The following is a 19,833-nucleotide window of genomic DNA, read 5'->3' as shown; positions in this document are numbered from 1 at the left end:
TTTTTTCCCCCTTTGGCCTTCAACTTCATCTTTTTCCTTCTGTTTCTCTACTTTACATACTCTTTCAGTTTTCCCTGTAATTTTTTTGAGTGCTTTTTATGTATCAAGTTCTGTCCTAGGAGCCTTTAAATACATCATCATTTAATCACCAAAAAATCATATGAGGAGAACCTCGAGGTAGGTAAAGATATTTAAGCAAGACACAAAAAGTACTAACCAGAAAAGAAAAGTTTGATGATTCGAACTTCACTAAAGTTCAGTATCAGAAGATATTTTTAAGAGAATGAAAAACCAAAGACAGGGTCAGATATTGCAATATACATATCTGACAAAGGACTCATATCCAGAATATAGAAAGAACTACAAATCAATAAGAGATAATGCAATTTAAAAATGGGCAAGAGATTTGATAAATAGTAAAAGGAGAATATCAAAATGATCAACGAACATTTTAAAAGGTGCTAAATATTATTGTTTATCAGGGAAACAAAAAATTAAAACCACAATCTACGGCCATGCCACACTGAACAAGCCTGATCCTGTCTGATCTCGGAAGCTAAGCAAGGTCGGGCCTGGTTAGTACTTGGTTAGGAAACCACCTAGGAAGACCAGATGCTGCAGGCATAAAATAATAATAATAATAATAATAATAATAAGAAGAAGAAGAAGAAGAAGAAGAAGAAGAAGAAGAAGAAGAAGAAGAAGAAGAAGAAGAAGAATAATAAGAAGAAGAAGAAGAAGAAGAAGAAGAAGAAGAAGAAGGGATGTAAGCTGACAAGGTCCTTTCAGTCTGTGAGGTCAACCAAGGGTTGCTTCACCTAAAAAAAAATATTTAAAAAAATTAAAACCACAATGAGATGCCACTACATACACACCACAATGACTAGAATTTAAATGACTGATGATATCAAGTACTGGCAAGGATGTAGAAGAACTGGAATCCTCATTCCCTTTTTTAAATTCTTTTTTTTAAAAAAATTAGTGTCGAGTACACAGTACATTGGTTAGACATATATAATTTATAAAATGATCCCCCTAATTGCTCCTTCTCTCCTCTGGTTTTCCATCTAACCAATATATTAATGCTAACTGCATTCCCTATGCCGTGCTTTCCAACTAATTTGTATTTCTTTAACCCTTCCCCGCTTTCTCCCAGCCCCCTAAACCCTCTCCCCTCTGTCCATCACCAAATTGTCCACTATATTTGTGAGTCTGTTTTTGATTAGTTTGGTTTTTTTTTTGTTCCTTAGAGTCAACATATAAGTGAAATCATATGGTCTTTATCTTTCTCTGTCTGATTTATTTCACTCAGCATAAGAACCTCTGGTCCATCCATGTCATTGCAAATGGTAAGATTTCATTTTTTTAATGGCTGAGGAGTATTCCATTGTATATATGAACCATAATTTCTTTATCCAACGGTCTGTTGATGAGCATTTAGTTTGCTTCCATATCTTGGCTATTGTAAATTATGCTGCAATGAATATTCGGGTGCATAAATCTTTATGAATTATTGTTTTGGTTTTCTTTGAATAAATACCCAGAAGTGCAATTGCTGGGTTAAAAGATATATTCGTTTTTAATTTTTTGAGAAACCTCCAGACTATTTTCCATAGTGGCTTATATGAGGAATCTAAAAGACAAAATAAATGAACAAAATAAATAAATGTTGCAATCCCACCAACAATGTATGAGGGTTCCCTTTTCTCCACATCCTTGCCAATACTTGTTGTTTTTTGATTTACTGATGATAGCCATTCTGACAGGTGTGAGATGATATCTCATTGTGGTTTTAATTTGCATTCCTCTGATGATTAGTGACCTTGAGCATCTTTTCATATTTCTGTTAGCCATCTGTGTTTCCTCTTTGGAGAAGTATCTGTTCAGGTCTTTCGCCCATTTTTAAACTGGATTTTTTATTGTTATTGAGTTGTGTAAGTTCTTTATATACTTTGGATATTAACCCCTTATCGGCATCATTAGCAAATATTTTCTCCCAAACAATTGGTTGTCTTTTGTTTTGATGGTTTCTTTTGCTGTACAAAAACTTTTTAGTTTGATGTAGTCCCATTTGTATATTTTTTCTTTTGTTTCCCTTGCCCGAGGAGCTATATCTGAAAGTTAGTAATATCAGAGAGTTTACTGCTTATGTTTTCTTCTAGAAGTTTTATGGTTTTTGCTCTTACATTTAAGTCTTTAATCCATTTTGAATTTATTCTTGTATGTGGTGTAAGAAGGTGGTCCAGCTTCTTTTATGTTTTTGCATGTATCTATACAATTTCTCAACTGTCTTTGCTCCGTTGTATATTCTTACCTCCTTTGTCATATATTAAGTGAGCATATAGGCATGGATTTATTTCTGGGCTCTCTATTCTGTTCCATTGATCAATGTATCTGTTTTGATGCCAGTACCATGCTGTTTTAATTACGGTAGTCTTGTGGTATAGTTTGATATCAGGTAGAGTGACACCTCCAACTTTGTTCTTCTTTCTCAAGATTGCCGTGGCTATTCAGGTTTTTTTATGGCTCCATATAAATTTTAGGATTATTTGTTCTAGTTCTCTGAAAAATGCCATTGCATTGAATCTATAGATTGCTTTGGGTAGGATGGCTATTTTAATGATGTTGATTCTTCCTACCCATGAACACGGTATATGCTTGCATTTATTTGCATCTTCTTTAATTTCTTTTTCCAACGACTTATAATTTTCTGAGAACAAGTCTTTTACCTCCTTGGTTAATTTGATTCACAGGTATTTTATAGCTTTCAATGCAATTGTAAATGGGATTGTTTTATTAATTTCTCTTTCTGAAAGTTCATCATTGGTGTATAAAAATGCCACTGACTTCTGAATCTTTATTTTGTAATCTGCTACTTTACTGAATTCATTGATCAGTTCTAACAATTTTTTAGTGGAATCTTTAGGGATCTTTCTATATAGTATCATGTCATTGGCAAAAAAAAAATGAGAGTTTTTCTTCTTCCTTTCTAATTCTAATGCTTTTTATTTCTCTTTCTTGTCTCATTGCTGTGGCTAAGACTTTTAATACAATGTTGAAGAGGAGTGGTGAAACTGGGCATCCTTGTTTTGTTCCTGATCTCAAGGAAAATGCTTGTAGCCTTTCCCCATTGAGTATGATATTAGCTGTGGGTTTTTCATATATGGCCTTTATTATGTTGAAGTATGTTCCAGTTATTCTCACTTTACTGAGAGTTTTTATCATAAATGGGTGCTGGATTTTGTCAAATGCTTTTTCTGCATCTGTTGATATGATCATATGGTTTTTGTCTTTCAATTTGTTAATGTGATAATTGTTATCACATTAATTGATTTGAGGTTATTGAACCAACCTTGCATCCCAGGAATAAATCCAAATTGATCATGCTGTATGATTTTTTTAAATTAAGTTTATTGGGATAACATTGGTTAATACAATTATATAATTTTCAGGTGTACATTATAATTTGACATCTGTATATTTACCACTCAAAGTCTAGTTTCCTTCAGTTACCATATATTTGATACATTTTATCCACTTCACCCTCCCCTACCCCTTATACTTGACCCTCTTTAACTGTCTACCTCCCCCCACCTCCCCCACCCCCTTCCCTCTGATAACCACTAGTCTATAGTCCGTGTCCATGAGTCTCTGTTTGTTTTTCCTATTTATTTCTTGCTTTTAGGTTTATATCCCACATATAAGTGATATCATGTGATTTTCAATGTTTTCTGTCTGGCTTATTTCCCTTAGCATGATTATCTCAAGGTCCATCCATGTTGTCACAAATGGCAGTGTTTCATCTCTTCTTATGGCTGAGTAATATTCTATTGTACATATGTATCACAGCTTCTTTAGCCAATCATCTATCATAGGACACTTCAGTTGCTTCCATATCCTGGCCACTGTGAACGATGTTGCTATGAACATCGGTGTGCAAATATCTTTTCAGATATGGGTTTTCAAGTCTTTGGGGTAAATATCTGGTAGAAGGATTGCTGGATTATATGGTAGATCAATTCTTAGTTTTTTGAAGAAACTCCATACTATTTTCCATAGTGGCTGTACCAATTTGCAGTCTCACCAGCAGTGCATAAAAGTTCCTTTTTTTCTGCTTCCTCTCCAGCACTTGTTATTACTTGTCCTCTTGATTATAGCTATTCTAACAGGTGTGAGATGGTATCTCATTGTGGTTTAGATTTGCATTTCCCTAATAGCTGGCAATGTTGAGTATCTTTTCAAATATTTGTTGGCCATTTGTATGTCCTCTGGGGAGAAGTGTCTGTTCAGGTCCTCTGTCCATTTTTGATTGGATCGTTTTTTTGTTGTTGTTGTTGTTATTGAGTTGTATGAGTTCTTTGTATATTTTGGATATTAGGCCTTTATCGGAGGCATTGCTTGCAAATATATTTTCCCATTCAGATGGTTGTCTCTTTACCTTGTCGATGATTTTTTTTTTGCTGAGCAGAAACTTTTTAGTTTGATGTAGGCCCATTCATTCATTGATTTTAGCTTTTACTTCCCTTGCCTTTGAGGTCAAATTCATAAAATCCTCTTTAATTCCAAGGTCCATGAGTTTAGTTGCTATGTTTTTTTCCTATGCATTTTATTGTTTGAGGTCTTCTATTCAGGTCCTTAATCCATTTTGAGTTAATTTTGGTGTGTGGTGATGGACAACAGTTTAATTTCATTCTTTTGCAGGTGGCCTTCCAATTTTCCCAGCACCATTTATTGAAGAGGCTTTCCTTTTTCCACTGTAGGTTTTTGGCCTTTTTGTCAAAAATTATTTGCCTATATAGATATGGGTTTCAATTTGTCTGGACTCTCATTTCTGTTCCACTGGTCTGTGTATCTGTTTTGCTGCCAATACCATGACGTTTTGATTACTGTAGCTTTGTAGTATAATTTGAAGTTGGGCAGAGAGATATCTCCAGCCTTATTCTTTTTTCTCAGAATGGCTTTGGCAACTAGAGGTCTTTTGTGCTTCCTTACAAATCTGATGATTTTTTGTTCTATTTCTTTAAAAAATGCCTTTGGGATTTTGATGGGGATTGCATTAAATCTGTATAATGCTCTAGGTAATATGGTCATTTTAACTATGTTGATTCTTCCAATCCCAGAACATGGAATATCTTTCCATTTCTTTCTATCTTCTTCAATTTCTTTTAATAGGGTCTTGTAGTTTTCATTATATAGGTCCTTCACATGTTTCGTTAGATTTATTCCTATGTACTTTGTTCTTTTTGTTGCAATTGCAAAAGGAATTTTTTTTTTTTACTACTTTTTCTGACACTTCATTATTAGAGTATAGGAATACTATGGATTTTTGAACGGTGATTTTGTATCCAGAAACTTTACTGTATTTGCTTATTGTTTCTAGTAGTGTTCTTGTGGAGTCTAGGATTTACTATATAGAGAATCATGTCATCTGTGAATAGTGACAGTTTGACTTGTTTGTTTCCTATTTGGATGCCTTTTATATCTTTCTGTTGCTTGATTGCACCTGCTAGTACCTCGAATGTCATATTTAATAACAGTGGCGATAGAGGACAGCCTTGCTTTGTTCCTGATCTTGAGGGAAGGGTTTTAATTTTTCACCACTAAGTATAATGTTGGCTGACGGTTTGTCATATATGGCCTTTATTATGTTAAGGTACTTTCATTCTATATTGATTTTGTAAACGTTTTGATCATGAATAAGCGCCGTATCTTGTCGAAGGGTTTTTCCGCATCTATTGATATGATCATATAATTCTTATTTTTTAATTTGTTTATGTGGTGTATCTCATTAATCGATTTGTGTATGTTGAACCATCCCTGTGCCTTTGGGATGAAGCCTACTCGATCATGGTGTATAATCTTTTTAATATGTTGCTGTATTAGGTTCACTAGTATCTTATTTAGGATTTTTGCATCTGTGTTCATGAGAGATATTGGTCTGTAGTTTTCTTTTTGTGTGTTATCTTTAACAGGTTTTGGTATCAAGGTAATATTGGCCTCATAAAATGAGTTGGGAAGTATTGCCTTCTCTTCAATTTTTTGGAAGAGTTTGGGAAGAATAGGTATTAAATCTTATTTGAATGTTTGGTAGAATTCACTGGTGAAGTCATCTGGTCCTGAACTTTTACTTTTTGGTAGGTTTTTGATGATCGTTTCAATTTCCATACTGCTGATCAGTCTATTTAGATTTTCCAGATCTTCTTGATTCAATCTAGGAAGGTTGTACTTCTCTAAGTACTGGTCCATTTCTTCTAGGTTATTAAATTTGGTGTTATGTAATTTTTCATAGTATTCTTGTATGATCTTTTGTATTTCTGCAATACCAGTTGTAATTTCCCCCTCTTTTATCCTTGATTTTGTTTATTTGTGTCCTTCCTCTTTTTTCTTTAGTGAGTCTAGCCAGGGGTTTGTCAATTTTATTAACCTTCTCAGAGAACCAGCTCTTTGTTACGTTAATTTTTCTATTTTTTTTTGTTTGTTTTCAATTTCATTTATTTTTGCTCTAATTTTGATTATTTCTGTCCTGTTGACTTTAAGCTTCATTTGTTCTTCCTTTTCTAGTTTTTTAAGATGAAGCGTTAGGTTGTTTATTTGGGCTTGTTTTTGTTTTTGGAGATAGGCCTATAATGATATGAACTTTCCTTTTATGACCGCTTTTGTCATGTCCTAAAAGTTTTGATATGTTGTACTAGCACTATCATTTGTTTCTATGTATCTCTTGATCTCTCCTTTTTATTTCTTCTCTGAACCAGTTATTCTTCAGTAGCATGTTGTTTAATCTCCATGTATTTGTGGTTCTTCCTGCTTTCTTTTTGCAATTGATCTCTAGTTTCAAAGTATTACGATCAGAGAATATGGTCGGTATAATTTCAACCCTTTTATATTTGTTGAGGCTATCTCTGTGTCCCAGTATGTGGTCGATTCTTGAGAATGTTCTATGTGCACTAGAGAAGAATGTATAAGCAGCTGTTTTGGGATTGAAGGCTCTGTAAATGTCAATTATGCCTAGTTAGTCTAATGTGTCATTTAAGGATGTTATCTCCTTATTGATTTTCTGTTTGGATGATCTGTCCATATCCAACAGTGGGATATTTAAGTCTCCTACTATGATAGTGTTTTGGTCTGTTTCTCCCTTTAGTTCTTTAATCATTACTTTATATATTTCAGGGCTCCCTGATTGGGAACATAGATATTAGTAAGTGTCCTGTCTTCTTGTGTATGATTCCCTTTATCATTATCCAGTGTCCCTCAGTATCTTTCTTTACCTTTTTTATTTTGAAGTCTATTTCATCCGATATTAGTACTGCTACTCCACTTTTCTCTGAATGCCATTTGCTTGAAATATCATTTTCCACCCTTTCACTTTGAGTTTATATTTGTCTTTGGAACTGAGATGTGTCTTTTGGATACAGCATATGGTTGGGTTTTGTTTTTTGATCCATTCTGTGACTCTGTGCCTTTTTATTGGTGAGTTCAGTTTACTTACATTTAGGGTGATTATTGAAATATGATGTCTTCTTATAGCCATTTTATCTTTTGCTTTCTGGTAGCTCGGTGTTTCCATTGCTTCCTTATCCTTGTGATTTTGTTTTCTTTATTTCGTTTGGGTTTTGTGGGTTTTCCCTCTGGTTCTTCTTGTTTTATATTATATACTTCAGTTCTGAATCTTCTCTGTGTGGTTATCATTATAAATATAAAAAGGATAGTTATATATATACAATCATCCATTTTCTTTTGCGCATGCCTTATCTCCATTTTTCTCTGCGAATTTGGATCTTTGAATCCTCCCCTTTTCAGTCATTGTTGTCTCAATATGTCCCTATGTATGCTGCACGTTCATTACTATCTTGCTGTATAGGGTAGGACAGAGCGAGGACATGAGGCTGCCTGGTCGGAGCAGCTGAGTGAGACAGAGGCTGTGGCTGTGGTAGCCAGCAGCTGTAGATGCCTCTTGAAGAGGCCTTGTCCACAAGCATATTTTCGCAATGACGGACCTGTTCACTCTGAGCACCAGAGCCAGGTCGGCTGTTTCGGGGGCACCAGGAACTTACATAGGGACACTGAGTTGTCGGAGTGAGGGCTGGAGGCTAAGCTCTCTTCCAGGCAGAAGTGCTGTCAGTATCCATTGTTCCTCTGTTGAGCCTTCTCCCCTCTCAGTGTGCAGATGCAGCGCCACCGTAGCTGAGATGTCATCAAACTGGATAACGGAGGTTGCTCCGCCCAGAGGATTCCCTGAAACTCTGCCTTTCCCAATTGCAGCCCCACCCAAGCCACATCCAGGTGTGTCTTTGGTGAGTCTGGTGCTCCTTGCTGAGCCAACTCCAAGACTCCCACTGGTGGAAGCTGACCTCAATTTCTGGTATGGTTTCTTGAGGCAACTAAGCACAGTGTCTCTGGATTGTTTGCTGAATCTTAACAGGTGACTCCAGAGAGGCACAGGTTGGGGCTAAACTTGTCCTGCAGCTGAACCCCTCTCAGGACTGTGCCACTGGACACCTACTTCACAAATCCACACTAATAAGACTGGGAGACTTAGGAGCTTTGCTTAGTACATAGAAACAGACACAGAATGGCAGCCAAAATGGGAAGATAAAGAAGCAGAAACCATATTAGAGAACAGAACAGGGATCCAGGAATAATGAAGTCAAGCCATCTAACAGATGCAGAGTTCAAAACACTGGTTATAAAGAGGGTCAATGAACTTAAGAAAAGTGTAGATGAATTCAGTGAGAATTTTAACAAAGAGATACAAAACCTAAAAATAGAAATGGAAATTATTAAAGGGAACCAGTCAGAAATGAAGAACACATTATCTGAGATGAAGAATATATCAGAGGGAATCAACAAAGTGGATAAAGGGAAAGAACTGACTCACCAATATAGAGGATTGAGAAGTCAAGGATACTCAGAATGACAAGAAAAAAGAAGCCAAGACTATAATAATAATTTAAGTAGCCCATGGGACAGTATTAAATGTAAAAATATACATGTCATAGGGGTTCCTGAAGGAAAACAAGACATTGAAAAGCTACTTGAAGAAATAATGGTGGAAAACTTCCCTCACCTGTTCAAGGAAATAGACATACAACACCAGGAAGCTCAGAGAATCCTCAAAACCAAGAACCCAAAGAGGCCCACACCAAGACACATCATAATTAAAATGCCAAAGGTTAAATATAAAAAGAGAGTCTTAAAAGCAGCAAGAGAAAAGCAGTTAGTTACCTACAAGGGAGCACCCATAAGACTGGCAGCTGATTTCTCATAAGAAACTATGCAGCACAGAAGGGCTCATCATGAAATATTCGATGTGGTAAAAATCCAGGATCTACAACCAAGAATACTTTATCCAGCAAAGCTATCATTTAGAGTCAAAGGACAGATAAAGAGCTTCTCAGGCAAAAATAAGCTAAAGGAATTTATTAACACCAAGCCTGTATTACGGGAAACATTGGAGAGACTTCTTTAAGAAGAAAAAACACGTATCAAAAACAGGAATAAAGAATGGTAATAACTACATTCCTATCAACAAGTACCTCAAATTGAAAAGAATTAAGTGCTCTAACCAAAAGATAGAGTGGCTGAATAGATAAGGAAACGAGACCCCTATACATGCTGCCTGCAAGAGACTCACTTCAGATTAAAAGACACGCACAGACAAAAAGGAAGGTGATGGAAAAAGATATTGCCTTGATGGACCTAGAGGGTATTGTGCTCAATGAAATAAGTTAGACAGAGAAAGACAAATATCACTTTATTTTACATATATGTGGAATCTAAAGAAGAAAATTAACAACAACAACAAAAGTGGAAATAAACTCATGGATACAGAGAATATTTTTAGGGCTACTAGATGGGAAGTGTTTGGGGGGATGACGAAAAAGAGAAAAGTGATTAAGAAGTACAAACGAATACTTACAAAATAGACATGGAGATATAAAGTACAGCATAAAGAAAATAGTTATCAATATAATAAATATGTAAGGGGGAAGAGATGTACTAGATTTAGTGGGGTGATCAGTTTGTGAGTTATAGAGATCTCTAATCACTATGTTGTACAACTGAAACTAATATATTATTGAATGACAACTATAATTGAAAAAAACTCATTGAATTGTACAATGTAAATACGAGCAACTAATTGTCTATTATATTTCAATAAAGCTGGGGGAAAAAAAACTCATCTAACTGAATACTTAAGATCTGTACATATCACTGTTTATAAATTTAACCTAAAACAACCTATGTCATTTTTTGTTTTTTCTTTACTATATAATAGTTTTATCTTTGAGGGCAGTAACTAGTCTATCGGTTATCTCATCTTCAGTTTTAAGAGTCCCCAGTCCTTTATCTTAAAATAATGATCACATTTCTTACTCATTTCTTTTTTTCATTCATTCACCATATTTACTGAGCACCTGCTTGGCACCAGGTCCTGATCAGCTGGGGAGATGAATGTGGTGGTAACAGTTTGGTAAAGGAGATGATTTGTAGACAGGTCAATTTGGGCAAATGCATTAAGCACTAGAAACTAAAGTACCCCAGGAGGAAACAAATAACTTAACCAAACGGAGGAGAGGCTGACTCATTGAAGAAGACTTGATTTGAATTATAAAAAGTGAGCAGGCATTTACAAGGAGAAGGGGAAAAGCAACATCTTGTGCAGGACGAGGCATAGCCAGTGAGTGCTCAAAGAAGTTGTGAGACTGGATAGGACAGCACAAGAAGATGAAGCTAGCCGGTTAACTGTGTGGCTTTAGATGCCACATCAAAGGGGGGGTGATCTGATCCTGTGACAACAAAAAGCCAACAGATCATTTTAAGGTGTTGAGGGACATTTTTTTTTCCAAGCAAGAACACTCCGATCACCTTCATGAGTAGAAAATAGAAGCTGGGATCCAGGGAGGGTTGAAACCCAGAAGCGGCTGTAATGCCCCAACAATAGAACAAAGAGACAAAAGCGAAACCACAAAGCATGGAGATGGAGTTAGGAAGAAAGCGATTTCAAGAGGTTTATGCCTAGCACTTTAAAAATCCCCATCTCCAAAATCCATGGTGACTTTTAGTAAAAGTCCTATTTTAAGGTGGTTATTGCCTAATAGCTCTAGGCAATTTCTTAAAATTAATTCACTGAATGACTAATTCTTTGAATTTTCTTATTTCTTTTCCATAATAATCAATGTCTCCCTCTTGCTGCAGCTAGACTGGGGGACAGGCAGAGGGGACTGAAGTCATGTTTTCTAGTCAAGAACATACTTAAGAAAAATATATTTATTTATAAAAATGTTCATAAGAAAGACTATATTCAAGAATGTATGCAAAATAGTTTACTCCTGACTGATGAGTAATTACAGTATTATCTATGAATAATGTATAGATTATAGTCAAAATAATAAAACTATAGACTATATTATTTATTCATAGGACATTCTGAAAATAGTAAAATTAAGGACAGAAACCAGATCTGTTTTTCCAGGATCTGGAAGTTGAGGGAAGAATCAACTATAAAGAAACGGCATAGGTCCAGGGGAGGTAGGGTGTGACAAAATGATTCGGTGTGATGAATACATGACTCCATCATTTATCAACACCCTTAGACCTATATGCTACAGAAAGTGAATTCTATTGTTTGGAAATTTAGCAAATCAACTAGGATGTTGGGGAGAGGTGGAATGCAAACTCTGAAGAATGAATCATATAACCACACTGAAGAGGATGGGAAAGAATGAACTTATCTAAGTAACTCTGAAACATAGTGTTTTGACTTTAAGACTAAAGACATAAAGAACTGTGCATAAACACTATACTCTTAACTGGTAAATTTTTTTCTCACATATGGGTGTAGATGAATGATTCTGAAACCACTATGTGTTTACTAGGGTTAAATAAACAAGTAGAAATATTGTAGATACTGGTAAACCATGTCAGAGAAATTACAAATAAAGAAAGGGGAGAGGCTAGAATAAACCTTGTGTTAATCTTGGAGGAACCCCAAATATTAAAATAAACTCATGCTTGTGTTTAATATGTATGCAGATAGATAATTCAGAAATACAGATATGTGTTTACCCATGAGTTAGTATACATACCTATATTTTCTAGCTCTAATTTCTGTGAGGGACAAGAAGCAGCAATACTCCATTAACAATGAGAATACCTAATGCCCTGATCTTAGTTTCTAAATACTATTCCCTAATTAAAACAAAAAACAAAGCAAAACGACAACGATAAAAAACTATGTGGAGAAGTGGTTGAAACCAGGGCCTGGGCAAAGAGAATACAAAATGAGCATAGAACACCTTGTTTTGCCTGAATGTAAGAAAGTACTTTTTTTTTAAATTAATGCAGAACACTTCTTTATTATAGCAACATATAAAACAAATGTAACTTTACATGTTTGTAACCACACCAACTATGCATTAGCATTATGACTGACGCTATTCAGTTCACTCATATTTGGGGAATAGCTCATCTAATCCTTGAAATTTACTAATCTTCATAAAAACATGGGATTGAAATGTATGTACATGTTTTTGTTAGGAGTATATGAATTTTTACTCTCCTGACTATATTCATAATCTCAGCATTTTTATACATCCTCAGAGTTAAAAAAACTCTTTTGTTACTAAGAAAACCAGTACAGTTATATTTGCCAATGGCGACAACCTTAAGAGTTAATGAAGACCGGTCAAGATGGCAGATGTGAAAGGCCTTTTTGTGCTGGAGACACGCAAACATGGTACAGACCTTGTCCACAGGAGAAGGAACCCAGCATCTGATGGGATAGAAGAGCATGCACGCAATACCCGGGCAAGGGGTAATCACTTCCATATAAAGAGCCACGGAGACCAGGAGTGACTAGTACTAATCAGGAAAATCAGGGAAGACTCCTCGCCAGAGGTGACATTTGTGGAATGAATAGGATTGCAATGGGTGGAAGGTTTGAAAAGGTAAGCAAAAGAACTGAAGTATACCTCAACCAACTAATACATAAATAGATGAAAAATTCTTAATAAAAAGAACCAAAATGTGAAGAGGCATGAAGATCCCAAGCATATCGACCTTAAGATTCATAAAGAGGGTTGGTTAGTGGGAGGCAGGGCTAGAATGTCAGGTGATTCTGGGTATTAAATGCTAGGCTGAAAGAAAATAAATTTAGGAGATTAATATGTTTTTACCAAAAATGAAAAAGTAAAGCCCCACCAGGCAGAGGCTGGGGCCAACTTTGCGAGCTCTTGTTTTGTGGCATCCTCATCAGGGTGCCCAAGACTGATGAGCCCCATGCAGCTTGTAGAGGCTTGAAACCAGAGCAGGATCAATACAGAACAGCCTTCCAGTGTCTGGACTTGTATTGTCAAAACAAGAAGGTCGGGACAACAAGGCTGGAGGGTAAACATCAAACTTCACCTGGGAGGAAAGGAAGCTGGGGGAAAGCGGCTGGAGAGAAAATCTTTCAGGGTGGAAAAGGCTACCTCTGAAAAAAAGTGACTGAGGCCATGAAGCTTTTAAAGTTCCTCAAAGGGAAATCAGCAAGTTGTGTTTACAAGATTGAAGCTGATGAAGAGAAATGGGTGGCTGGAGAGGCAGGACCTTTAGAAAGCTCTTTTAGAGGCTACAGGATACAAAATAGTCCATCATAGGGAATATAGTCAATTATATTGTATAGCGCCAGGTGGGTACCAGACTAATTGGGGGGATGACTTCACAGCTTGTGTAGAAGTCTAATAACTACCCTGCACACCTGAAACTGACATAAAACAATATTAAATATCAACTTTAACTGAAAAATTAAAAATTTTGTCTATGGCCATGTCACCCTGAACAAACCTGATCCTGCCTGATCTTGGAAGCTAAGCAGGGTTGGGCCTGGTTAGTACTTGGATAGGAGACCACCTAAGAAGACCAGGTGCTGTAGGCGTAACAAATAAAAAATAAAGGATTGTAAGCTGACAAGGTCCTTGCAATCTGTGAGCTCGACCAAAGGTTGCCTCGCCTAAAAAACAAAAATTAAATTTAAAGAGTTAATGAATAACTGATAGGTCACCAACAGATTTTTGACCTAGTTCCTTCTTTATTTAGCGCAAAAGGAACTTTCACCTGAGCATCCAATCCAACCCGTAATGACTGATAGCATCCTTCAAACAACTCCTTTAAAAACATTCTAAAAGGCTATTTCCATTTTAATAGTTGGTGAGGATTATACCCTTCAATCTGAAAGTCTTCAGCCTTGAAGCCATCGATTGTCTCAACTTTTCCAAGGCTTTTGATCTTTTGGAAAGGCCTTGGTTCTCGCTGAAACTGCATTTTCAGTGGTTCAGTGTCATTCAGATAAATGTGTGCATCTCCTAAAGTATGTACAAAGTCACCTGGCTTCCGGCCCATGATGTGTGTGATCATGTAGGAGGGCAGGGAGTAGCTGGTGATGTTGAAGGGTGCTCCCAGGCCCAGGTCTGCTGGCCTCTGGCTCACGTGTAGAACTGGCAAAGGGCATGGCACCAAAGTAGGGCTGTGAAAGGATGATCTTTCCGATTCTAAGCGCTCAGGATGATTCTTCTGTCATCACGGTTGGTTTCGAACATGTCAATCACCTTTTGCAGTTGGTCTACTCCTTGACCTGAATAACCTGAATCTATATCTTTGTATTCTGCCCCAAAATGCCTCCACTGAAAGCCATTAATTAGGCCTAAGTCCCCTTCTTTTCTGCAGGAGAATCCCAGGCCTTCCAGGAAGTCGTAGGACTCATTGGCATCCCAGAATCTCACTTCTTTGGACGACAGTTCTTTAGCATTTGTGTATTCCTCGATAAACCACAGCAACTCCTCCAAAACACCCTTCCAGGATACACGTTTGGGTGTCAGCAGAGGAAATTCATCTCTCAGGCTGTAGTGCACCTGCTTGTGGAACACCGACAGGGTCCCGGTGCCCGGTGGTCATCCTTTCCAAAGCCGCAGCTGAGGATATGCTCAATCTGCCCCAGGTACTGTAGCTCCCCGTGGGGCGGCGACAAGGCGCTCGGCTCCTGCTCCCGCGAGGCGGGAGACCGCGGCAGCAGGCGTGGCATCTAGGAACCCGAGGCGGACATGGAGCAGGCGCGGCTGCGGCGACCAGGACAACCGTGGGAGGGCAGCGGGCCCCCTTCGAAGCACCTCTTTTTCCCCCACTGTCCCTTCGGCGACTCTGCCTCTTCTGTGAAAACGGGGTGGAAGATATCGAAAAGGCACTGGAGTCAATCTTAAAGAGCTCCCAATGCCCAAAGTTGGAGCAACAAAATAAATAGTGACAGCATTGGGTCATAACTCACGGAGCACAATAAATATCTGAATAAATAAACTGGGGAGAAGGTATGACATTTTCCTACAGAAGAATTCCAATTAAGAAATATGGAAGGAACGAGGGACACCATTACAATCCCACAGTAATAACTGCTGCAGGCAAGATGCACCAACAGATGCCAAAATTAGTGGGTGAATGTTTAAGAAAAAATGGATATTTGCATAGTCTCAAAATATCTCCCCCTAAAGACTTAGTAATTTCAAAGGGAAAAATAGTAACTACACAGAGGAGAATCCTGTCAGACACCATCTTAGCAGAGGGATGAAGGGTAACATCCCCAGTAATAAGTCATGTTGTTGTCATGAGCTCCAGGGTACTATGGACTGAGAAGGGTGCCTCATCTCTGTGGTGTCCTTCTCAATAATTCGACCCCAATATCATTGTAAGAAATCAAATTAATGATAAGAAATCAGACAAACCAAGGTTGTGGGACATTCTGTATGATGTCTATCTGACCAGTACTCTTCAAAAGTGTCAACATCTTGAAAATCAAAGAAAAAGGAACTGTCCCAGATTGGAGGGGACTAAGGAGGCCTGAAGAGTAAATGCCACCACATGAGATCCTGGATTGGATCCTGGAACAGAGAAACAACGTTAATGAAAACACATGTGAAGCCTGAATTAATTCTGTAGTTTAGTTAATAGGATTATAACAATGTTCATTTCTTAGTTTCTATAGTTTTATAAATTATATAATTTCTTGGTTTCTATTAATATAATTGTGCTATGTAAACATTGACATAAGGAATATATGGAAAGTGTACTATTTTTGTAAATCTTCTGTAAATCTAAAATTATCTCAAAATAAAAAGTTTTAGGTTTTAAAACAAAACAAAACAGAAAAGTCCTCAAAGACCTGTACCTGAAAAAAAGTGAATTTTGCTATATGCAAATTATACCTTTTTACTTAAAATATCTTCTGCTTACTACAGTCTTTTAAAATATATTCATTGGTTATATAAAATACAGAAGTACTTTAAAAATACATCTAAATAATATTCTGCTTGAAAATATGTAATACATTCAAATAAAACTAGTAGTTGAAATATTCAATTAAATTTGGTAAACTGGATAGTCATTAAATTGACTTTCAGGGAATCGGCTACCAGAAAAGAACATGGTCCAGAGTCTCCTGTGATTCCTGAGCCCTCTTCAGGTTAAGAGGATACTGGAAAATAGAGAGCCCCACAAATAGCAGGATACTTCTACCTGTGAATGAAAACAAGAACCAGCTATAATTTTGTGAACAATGTTGAATAAGGCAAGGATAGGTGTTAAAAAAGGAAGGAATATGAGCATTCTCATTCCAGGTGTGATAGGACCTTTGGAGGTGAACTGGTTTCATCTAGTTACCGAGGAAAGCTCAGCAGGTAAAGGCCCTTGCAGTAGGAGTAAGGAGGTAAATCTGAGCACTGGAGATGAGCCATGAAAAGGATTTGGGGGATGGGAGAAAGATGAGGGGCTGTCTTAAGGCAGAGAGATTGGATGTTTATGTGGCTCATCTGTGACATTCCTTTCTGTTAAGCACCAAGGTACTCTGTGCCCCCTGACATCTAGCCCTCCTCTCTCCATGTACTCTTTCCCCAAGCAGGCCTGGCATGTGCCCACTTGCAGAAAAGGAAGTCTAAGCCCCTGTCTGAGCACTGAGAGCTCATATGGAGAACGCTCTTTATTTAGGGCTCTGCATTAGAAAGTGATGCCACCCACGATGACAAGCTTGATCCCCTGTTACTGCTCAACTCTGACGCTGGACCAGAGCCAAGATCCCTTCTTACACCTGTGACAGCTCTCTTCTACCCTGCCACTCCTCTGTATCAGGCCTCTGTCTTTGACTGACAGAGAGCCATGGAGCAGGCTGCTTCTCCATGCAGGAAGACTCAAGAGTCCTGCATTCCCTGGCAGCAGCACATGTAAACCCCACAACCACTGTGGGAAAGATAGCAAAAGTGGAGAGAAGGTAGGAGGAAAAGCATCCTGGCTTCCAGTCCATGTGGATTCTCTTGAGATGAAAAGATGAAAATGCTTTGCCACATCTCTCCTCCTGCTGCTGCTGCCTCTAACCAGGTGTTCGGAACTGGGTGAGTTGATTTTGGAGAGAAAGATGCAAAAGTTTCCCAGGGCGTGGAGAGATGAGGATCAGGAGCCCTAGAGAAGGAATCCCCTGGGACATAGCAGGGCAAGTCTTGAGCCAAGGTCTTGAATAGGTGAGTGAACCTGGGGAAGCTCTGGACCCTGCTGTCTGCTTCCAATTCCCTGTCACAGAGAAGCAGGGTTCCCAGGTCCTGTTCCTTATCTTTCTCACATCCTCTTTTAGCAAATGCTCTGCTTTTTTAATTAAATATATTGGGATGACATTGGTTAATAACATTATGTAAGTTTCAAGTGTACAATTCTATAATACATCGTTTATATATTGAATTGTGTGCTTGCCACCCAAAGTTTCCTACCGTCACCACATATTGAAACTTTAAGTTTCTGCATTTCAATTCTCCTTGACAGATGAAAGATTTGAGTCTTATTAGAGGAATTTAGGAAATCAGCAGCAGGTCGGGGAGGAATTGTTTTGGTCAGACCCGAAACTCCAAAACATATGCCATGTGGGCTGAGTTTATTCATAAGAATAAATACTCCCATCCTGATAGCCTTGCAGGTGGAGGTGGTGGGAGGTAGAGCGGATTCACCTCTTCTTTCTTCTTGTGCCCAACTCAGTGCTGCTGTCACCCCAACCAGAGCATACCCACAGCCCACGACTCCTCCTACTCCAATCACCCAGAATCTTCCCTGCCTCCAATCTTGCCACATCAGCCCAGATCTGATCCACGAACTGGCTCATCTAAATCATATACCAAGCCATGACCTGAATTTAATCTAATATGAATCATAGCGCCTGCCTCATTTGTTTACCAGAGCTCCAAGCATAACTGGATGAGAGGAGACATGTGCAAACATGGAGTCAGAATATCCAAATTGCTGCAATACCAACAAGGGGCAAGTGAGATGGAGAAGGAGCCAGGGTTACTATTCCACAAAAAGACAAACCTGCAAAGGACAGAACCAAAGACTGGATGGGCAAACCCTCTAAAGACATAGCTTAGCTCTGAATAGTCCATGTTGCAGTGCAAGGGGCTTCATGTAGAATATTAAATCCAATATTAAGTTAGAATTAAATCTAAAATACCAGAGTATCCTTAACTCAAATAAATTTTAACCACATTACATGGGGAGACATGTCATTTGAAAGGGAAGGATAGTTAAGGAAAAGCAGATGATGACAGGCCATCAATGATCCACATTAACAGAGATTATTTTGGGGTAGGGACAAACCAAAATCTTTACACTAAAGACCCAGTAACCGGCCCTAAAGACTCGGAAACAAAAGAAAACTATATCATTGATGACCCGAGGACCACCAAGAATGGTGATACTACAAATCTAGGGACCACCGAGGTCCACACCACTGCAGACCCAGGGACGACCCAAAACCACACCACTGAAGACCTGAGGAGAACAGAAGATTATACCACTAAACATTTAGACACTCGTCCAGAGGGAAGAGATTTAGTACCTGCAGTGAAGCCCATTGGGCTTCTGACACCCATCAGAATCATCCTCATCTCCCTGGGGCACTCTTCGTTGGACTTGGCTTCATTGTGGTGAGTATTTGGCCCAGGAATGTGAAGAATATTATGGGAATGAGGGCATCTGAGGAGGATGAAGTGGACATGGGGAGTTGAGGCATGAAAAGTTCCCAGGCAAGGAACCTACATAGAGCTTTGCAAAGACATATAAAGAGACTGAGTTGGAGAGAAAGGAAAGGAGCAAGTAACATAAAAAGTGAGGACAAAACTGAGGCAGAGAGAAAGATGTACGAGACAGAGGAAGGAGAGAAAGATGGAAAAGAAAGAGTATGGAGAGAGATAAAGCAGACAGAGGAACATAAAAACACAAGTATAAGAAGACATGGTGAGAGCTACATCATGGCATAAACCATTAGGTAAAGATAGGTTAAAAATTGGAATTTTTCATAATAAAACAAAGAATTTGGTAGTAAGAGGAGAGGAGGAAATGTGAACATTTTGGATGGTCCATTCATGTCAGAGATGATATTATTTTGTATTAATTATGACCCATTCTAGAATTCTGCAAAAGATTTTCAAAAGCCAGGGTTGGGTAGGTTTTTAAGAGCATGGCTGCTCTATACTGGAGAGATGATTGGTAATAGCTCTTAAAGGGTAGCTCTGGGTATTTTTCTGTCTCTGAGGGGCCCCATTGCAAGAGCAGATAAAAAAAACTTTGTGCCAGCCCTGTGGCTTCTTCTTGCTGATTTTTGATCTAAAATCCAAGCCTTCAACTTCTGGCCTCTGCTTGATGGAGAAGGGCTGGTCCTTTCTGGCCATCCTGACCTAGGGATTAAATGTAAGTTGGAATCTTAGCAAGTGGCAGCTTACATGATTAGCCAGCTCGTCATTAAAGCCATGCAAGTCATTAAAGCCTCTTTAATTC

At 38.1% G+C, this 19,833-nt stretch overlaps 3 pseudogenes; 2 read left to right on the top strand and 1 right to left on the bottom strand.

Annotated features, from left to right (window-relative positions):
* The first annotated feature begins 505 nt into the window (after positions 1–505).
* On the top strand, positions 506–624 carry LOC111733362 (annotated as a pseudogene).
* A 13,172-nt stretch (positions 625–13,796) lies between these two features.
* On the top strand, positions 13,797–13,915 carry LOC111733358 (annotated as a pseudogene).
* Positions 13,916–14,166: 251 nt separating this feature from the next.
* On the bottom strand, positions 14,167–15,088 carry LOC105308167 (annotated as a pseudogene).
* Positions 15,089–19,833: the final 4,745 nt, after the last annotated feature.

The sequence above is a fragment of the Pteropus vampyrus genome, unplaced genomic scaffold (genome assembly GCF_000151845.1).
Source record: "Pteropus vampyrus isolate Shadow unplaced genomic scaffold, Pvam_2.0 Scaffold553, whole genome shotgun sequence".
NCBI lineage: Eukaryota > Metazoa > Chordata > Mammalia > Chiroptera > Pteropodidae > Pteropus > Pteropus vampyrus.
The sequence above is the reverse complement of the archived record's forward strand: the minus strand, read 5'-3'. Positions and strand labels throughout refer to the sequence as shown.